The 7,637-nt window shown below is 41.9% G+C and overlaps 1 pseudogene; it reads right to left on the bottom strand.

The window, feature by feature from the left end:
- Positions 1 to 1,265: 1,265 nt before the first annotated feature.
- On the bottom strand, positions 1,266 to 3,492 carry LOC138520282 (coiled-coil domain-containing protein 39 pseudogene; annotated as a pseudogene).
- Between the last annotated feature and the right edge of the window lie 4,145 nt (positions 3,493 to 7,637).

The following is a 7,637-nucleotide window of genomic DNA, read 5'->3' as shown; positions in this document are numbered from 1 at the left end:
GTGTGTGTGTGTGCGTGTATGCAAGCTTGGGGCCCAGGCAGGGAACATTGAAGCACATTGACATTTTCTAACAGTGGCATGACATATTTTTACTGACATTTTATAGCAACATCGGGCAGACAGCCTGGACAATTTATTTCTGTAGCATGGAATTCTTTACTCACATTAAGGGCAAGGACAACATGATGTGCGTTCTTACATGGACGGCATTTGTGCAGCCAACAAGGACATGTTTTCTTACTTTAGACACTGCATGTTCTTCGGGTGTTAAGGGGACAGTTGACAAGGTGTGTGTTCTTACATGGTTGCAAGACAGTATTTGTGCTGCCAGCAGGAGGTTCATGTTTTCTTACAACACATGGATCTTTGTTCAACTGGTTCTAAGGGAGATGTAAACATCAGTATTATCATTTGGGGGCTGGAGGCAGGTGTGCTGTCAGCAAGGTGGTGATGATTTCTCTCAGTAGCATTGCATTGTTTAACTCGCATTAAGAGCAAAGGCAACATCACAAGTGTTCTTAGATGCTGGTGGGGAAGAAGCATTTATGGAGCCAGCAGTAACATGTTTTCATCTACTGGAATAAGGGCAATGCCAACAGGAGCATACACATACATGGGAGTATTGGCATATGATGGTGGCGCAAGCATGAGCATTTTGTCTTATATATCATTACAGTGCATATTATTACTGGCCACACACAGGGGAGGAATCTACACTTGGGAGCCCTCGGGCAAGCACAGTCCCCTTGTTTCTAAGCTGGGTGAAAGATTTTTTTTTTTTTTTAGTGTTTCAGAAGAGCTTATTTGGTATAGACGTTTACCCTTTTGAACAGTTTGGTTGATTACAGCATATGTTCACAGTTACAGTTTTACAGTTAACGGCTTATTTCAGAAGGTCACCTTAAACATGTTAAACTAGTAGATACTTCAAAAGGTGTGTTTATTGTATGAATGAGAACGGTTGCCAAACCTGAAGAATGAAAAATGAGATGTTCACTAATTCAATATGGTGCTTTCAGTTGTTTATGTCCAGAACAGTAAATCAGTTGCATAATTAGCACTCAGTAACCATATAAATAAACAGATGAGCCAAGAACAAATGGGCACCGGATTTTTTTCCTTCTGTTCAATAAACCGACGGTAAAAAGGCTTATTTGCAACATTATCTGATCTGTTTATATTCCTATAAATTCAAAAATGTTTAGCTCTTGGAACCTATAACCGAGCCATTGAAGAGCTAGCTTTCAGGGTCTGAATACTGGTGTTCACGCTAGCAAAGACATGTGGGCACATGTGGACATGTCATAGAAGTCTCTTATTTCTAGATACTTCTGACTCTTCCTGCGGGAACTACTGCTGCTGCCCACAATACTGGAAGACCTTGAGAAGGCGATGGGAGGACAGACAAAATGCAAACCCAGGTCTACAGCCTTAACAGACGACTGACTCAAACTTGACGATGCTATGCTTCTGGAAGTAGAAGACCTTTCAGATGACATTGAGCTTCGAACGGAAGAAGGTGCAGAACTGCGACGACTGCTCGGCGTAGACATTATTGTAGGTAAACACATAAGAACATGTTGGAAGTACAATGGAAGGGCTGCGTTTAAATCGGGATTTACTTCCACTGCTTCTACCAGCATCTTGTTTATGGCTCTATTGAATTCTCTTAGGTCACGAAGAGCAATGTCTTTTTTCTTTTTGGGTTTCTCCTTTACTTTTTTTTGCTGAACACATGTCTCGGATGTGTTTAGAGCACTATTTCATGACTAATTCTCGTTTTTGGTTCTGCTCTTCTGTTTCTTTATTTCATTGTGTAGAGTTTGAAATCTTTTCATCAATTCTCGCCTGATAAGAAGCTTCATCTTTCAACAGACATACATCAAAAGTATATTTTTTATGGTCTGCATATCTTCCTGAAGCTCCTTAATCTGCCTCCGTTTGTCTCTGTAACTTTTTTTAGCAGCTATTTTCTGTACATCTAATTAAATGTTTTTCTTTGTATTCTTCACTTGTTTCTGTTACTTTCTGAAATACTTTCTTGTAAGTGGTGTTGCAGCTGTTAATTACTTGCAGGGTATTTTCCGAAGATCTTTTTTCTTTTTCATATTTTTTTGATTTTTTATTTTGTTACTATGCTCTTATTTCTTTTTCAGCTTTGTGGATCTTAGCATCTAGCTCATCCTCTTCACACTGAAGTTCTTTTTTTCCCAAGCAGCTTTGATTATATAATATGCTTGTGATTTCTCCTCTTCTTCTTCAGGTGGCATCATGGAGATTGTCACAACTTCATATCTTTTCCTCATGTTATCATTCTTGGCAGGTCTATACTGAAGTTCCACGCTTATACGTTGCTGTTCCTGTTCCACAAGTCGTAGTTGTGTCTTCAACATCTCCTTGTGTACCCCAATTTCTTCAGTTCATTCTTTCATGGCATTTTGTAGCTGTAGCCTTATTTTTTCCAGTGAATATACATGATATGATATCATATTACAGTTTATTTATATAACGTCTATACAAAATGTTTTTCAAAGCTCTTCAAGGCAACGAGGGAAGAAGGGAAAATACAATGGGCCTCATTACGACCCTGCCGGTCCGGAAAGAACGGTGGTGGTAAAACCGCTGCCACCGTTCTTTCTGGACCGGCTGATTAAGATTCCTGCAGGTGGGAGGTGTCACCGGGGTCGTAATGCCCTGGTGATTCCGGTAATCACAGAGGTGGAATGGTAATACGGGTCCGGCGGTAACCAGCCGTTTTTTCCGGCACAGTTACCACCGGACTCGAAATGAGGCCCAATTACTTTCTTACAGGCCATGAACAGTAAGGATGTGAAATTAACTATCGTACTCGGCATGACGACATCTCATATAGTGCAAGAGAAAAGACATAGATAAGGAAGGGGGGGGAGAGTGGAAAGGAAATGGTAAAAGACAGGCCACTACCTTACTAGGTCTGATGACATTTCTGGTAGAGCCGGAAAAAAAAACAAAAGGTGAGGGAGAGGGGTGCAGAAAGGGAGGGCAGGAACAAAACAAGCGACTATCGTACTAGGCGTGACAACATTTCAGATAGTGCTGGAGGAGTAGAGGGGAGGAAAAAAACAAGTAAAGGGAGGGGGTGGAGACAGACAAGGTTGCTATCATACTTGGTCCCGGGACAATTCTGATAGAGTAAGCGCATAGAAGAAAGTAAGGGGGGAGGAGATAGGAAAAGGGAGAAAGGGAGAGGAGGAGAGAACAGAGAATAAGAAGTCAAAAAGAGTGGAGAAGCAAGAGGGGAGAGCAAATACAATTGCAGAAGTCAGTAGTAACAGATAATGTTGCAAGCCTGGAGACAAGATGAAAATGGGAGCAGCATGATTCTGGACCACCATGAGAAAGCTTTGTTAAATACCATGTCTCACAGATGTTTAATTTCCATTTCAGAATGTTTTCATCAACCAATACATCCTGCTTAGCAACTCTGGACCTTTGTAGTTCTTTTTCTGACATGGTTGGTTTGTTTGTTTGTTTGTTTATTTATTTGGTAATGCGCGCCAAGCCCTGGTGTAGATGGGCGCAAACAGAAATAGGAAATCTTAAAACTTAGTTACAATACAAGGTAGCAATACATAGAGCAGTGATTGCAGTAGGAACTTGATACATGCTACAGGATACATTAAGCACAAAACAATGGACTAGGTAAGTCAAAGAAGGTATGGAAAAGGTGTAGTTTGTCAGTTAGGTGTCTTTAGTATGTAGCCAGTTGAGTATCTTATGTCTGAATTTAGGGTAAGGTTGTTCAAGTCTAAGGTCAGCTGGTAATTTGTTCCAACATTGTGCAGCTTTAACAGAAAAACTAGTTCCTCCAGCTGTCGAGCGTTTAAACCTAGGAATCTCCAGCTTAAATGAATTGGCAGATCTCGTAGGGCAGGTGCATGTTCTCCTAGTGAATTTATCCATTAGGTATGGAGGTGCTAGGTTATTTAGGCATTTGGAGGTGAGGGATGCTGTTTCGAGGAGGATTCTGTCCGTTATCTTCAGCCACCTCTTTCCTGAATTCAGTATTATGCTCTCTGTAAGGGATGTTCAATGCTGCCCTTAGGGAGTTATTCTGCAGTTTTTGAATTTTGTCTGTAATATATTTATTGGCTCCTGAGTACATGGCAGTACAGTAATCTAATCTTGACATAATAAGAGCATTGGCTAGTGTGGTGCAACTTACTCTCGAGAGGTATGGTCTGGCAGCTCTAATGAGTTTGCAAGTATACGTTGTAAGTGAGGCAAGGGAGTTGACTTGCTTTTTGAGAGTGAGAGAGGAGTCCAAATAGAATCCTAAAGTTTTGACTACAGACATCACCTTGATAGGGTTACTATGAATGTTGACGGATGTTTAGTTTGGGTAAGTTTTTGGATATTAGCTTCAGAGCCTAAGATTAGTAACTCCGTTTTTTCGTCATTCAGGCAGAGGCCATGGGATGCCATCCATGCCTGAATGAGGGTGTATATTTTGTTCACTAGGGCTGAGTCTGCCTCGACGTTACCCGAAAGGGGTATGAGGATCTGTGTGTCATCTGTGTAATTAGTGTAGATGACACCCAGTCTATCCAACTTGTCAAACAGAGGCTTGGTGAAGATATTATACATAGTGGGGGATACGCAGGAACCTTGAGGGACCCCGCAGGTTATTTTGATAGGGTCGGCACAGGCTGAAGTAGAGAAGACTCTCATGGTCCGGTTAGCTAAGAAGGATTGGACCCAAACTATCGCATCATTAGTGAAGTTGGCGGCAGATTGGAGGTGGTTGCATAACACTACATGGTCCACCAAGTCAAACTTCCAGTAGGAATAGCAAGGCTATTTTTCCCTTATCCTTTAAGTCTTCAATTTGTGTCTTGAGGTCTAGCAACGCTGTTTCCGTGCCATGGAGATGGCGGAAGCCCGACTGTCGTGAGCCAAGTAGGTGGTTAGCTTCCAGGTAGTCCTGAATTTGTATGTAGGCAGCTCTGTCTAAAATTTTAAGGAGAAATGGCACAGTGGTGATGGGTCTATAATTGGTAGGGATGGTAGGGTCCAGAGTTTTTTTTTTTAAGCAATGGTAGAACCCAGGATTCTTTGAGGTTGGTTGGTACTGTATTGGTTTTGAATCAAGAATGTATCAACTTGGAGATAAAAGGGGCTAGGTCCCTAGCTGTGTCCTTTATTATTTGTGCAGGGCACGTGTCTCCTTTACAGTTAGAAGGTTTGAGGGAGAGTATTATTTTTTCTGTTTCAATTATGGGAATGGATTTGAATCTAAAGGGTGTGGTTGTCCTAGTCACCAAAGGTTGACTAGTTTGTTGGTGGAAAGTGGTAGTGAGGCCTTTTATTTTGCGATTTTGCATTTTAAGTACAGAATTTTATTTGATGGAGAATTTTGTATGTTGGTACACCATGCCTTATCCTTTGGGGCATCGTCTACCGGTTGGATTGGGGATTCTAATTCACGGAGGATGGAGAATAATTCTTTAGTGTTAGATTCAGCTTTCTCAATCCTGTCATTGAAGGTTTTTTTTTTAGCTTCGGTTATTTCTTTTTTGTACATTTTTGCAAATTCTGTTAGTTTATTTTTGTTATTTTCAGATGGGGAGTGGCGCCAAATGGATTGAAGTTTCCTTTTTTGTGATCTTAAAGATTTAAGTTGAGGAGTGATCCAGGCATTCAGGTGCGCTACTTGTCTAGCTTTACGCAGTTTGACAGGAGCAATCATGTCCAGTGCCTTAGTCATAGCATTGTTGAAAGTGTTTACCAATGCGTCAGGGTTGTTATTTTCCCTTTCAGAGATGGCAGGGAGAAGAAGAGGGATAAGTTATTCCGCAGTAATTTCCTTCTTACTTCTGGTAGGGAGAGGCGGTGCCATGTTATTAGGCTTGGGGGTGAGGAGGTCTAATGCAGCAGAGAAGTTTATTAGGTGGTGATCTCTCCAAGATTGTGGGACAATATTGGTAATGTTGATATTGCAGTTTAGTTCGGATACCCAGTCAAGGGTCCTTCCTTTGATATGCATTGGTGAGAGGACTTTTTGCATGAGACCATAGTAATTTAGTAAGGTTGCAATAGATTCAGCATGTTTATTTCATTGTCATTAAAGCCTAGATTGCAATCTCCCAACAGTAGTGTTTGGGAATGATCTTTAGTGTTGTCGGCTAGAAGGCTGGTAAGGTTGTCTTCAAAGGTGCGTAGAGGCCCAGGGGGTCTATATATCAAGTGGATAGTTAAAGTATGTTTACTGGAAAGGGGCAGTTTGGTGTGAGTACTTCACAGGATTTGAATGAAGCTGAAGTGATAAGTCTAATAGAGTGTGTAGTTTTGAATATGATGGCTAGACCCCTACCTCTGGCATTCGGCCGGTCCACTCTAATGATTTGGTAGTTGTTGGGTACTGCTAACATGAGAGTTGGTCCTGCGGCGTCATGTAGCCAAGTCTCAGTTATGGCCAGTAAATCGAGATTGTCATTATTTAAGATGTCTGCAATTTCAGTATCATGGGCTACCACAAATCTAGAGTTTATAAGGGACCCTGTTAGCATTAGGGTACTGTCAGAGTTGGCAGTTGGCGTCATTTTGTGAGAAAGGGTATCTCCGGAAGTGTTTATTTTCTGGGGGGAGATTGGTCATTAGTGTTAGTAGTTTGTGTTGGTATGGGAGAGGGATTCTTAGATCGGGTAGTATTTCGATTATTTGCATTTTTGGGAAGGTTTCTATAGGGTTCATGGATAGGAGACAATCTGGATCTAAGTCTTAGGTTTCTATCCTTAGGTGGGATTGTTGTGATAGCAATGGCCATAATGGTTATGATGGCATAGGTAAGTAATGCCGTCTGGGTTAGTTTAGTCAGGTAGGCAGAGGTCATTGTCAGACTATGCTGAGGTCATACTAACATCTAAATGATTAATTCCGTGTCGATGACAGAGGGTGGGAAATCTGTACTATTCCTAATGATGCTAATTGTAGTTAGATCACATCTGCGCTGGTAAGTGCAAGATGCATGTAGGCATACAGGCTCGATGCAATTGTAGGCCCATAGCATATCTAAGCTAGTCAAATGCAAAGCACACAGTGTAAAACACAGGTAGGGTAAATGCAGTCTTAGGCGCAGGGCACATCTAAGCTAGTCAAGTGCAAAACACAATGCAAAACACAGATAGGCTAAATGCAATTGTGGGCGCAGGGTACAGGGCACATCTGAGCTAGTCAATGCAGAGCACACAATGCAAAACACAGATAGGCCAAATGCAGTTGTGGGCGCATGTGCAAAACTAAGCTAGTCAAGTGTAAAACACACAATGCAAAACACAGTGGTTAAAGTAGGCTAAATGCAGTTGTGAGTGTAGGTGTGCACCCACACTATATGTGCGCACAGAGTAGGTATGCTAGGACTGTAATGGGCGCGAGGCGGTCACAGCAGGTGGGCGGCCCATAGGCAAGTGTGTGTAAACGCTATGGGAGGGAGATAGTTTTGGGGAGAAGTGCTGCAGACGGGTATTGAGGTAGGTTAGATATGCATTGTTGCGCAAGTATACAGAGTTATCAAAGTCTTACGGCTGTTGGTCGTCATGATAGTTCAGCGGCCGTCCGTTTTAGCACTTCTTCCATGCACTGCTGGATAGTCCTGGAGG

Source organism: Ambystoma mexicanum, chromosome 13, assembly GCF_040938575.1.
Source record: "Ambystoma mexicanum isolate Mex_15411 chromosome 13, UKY_AmexF1_1, whole genome shotgun sequence".
NCBI lineage: Eukaryota > Metazoa > Chordata > Amphibia > Caudata > Ambystomatidae > Ambystoma > Ambystoma mexicanum.
The sequence above is the reverse complement of the archived record's forward strand: the minus strand, read 5'-3'. Positions and strand labels throughout refer to the sequence as shown.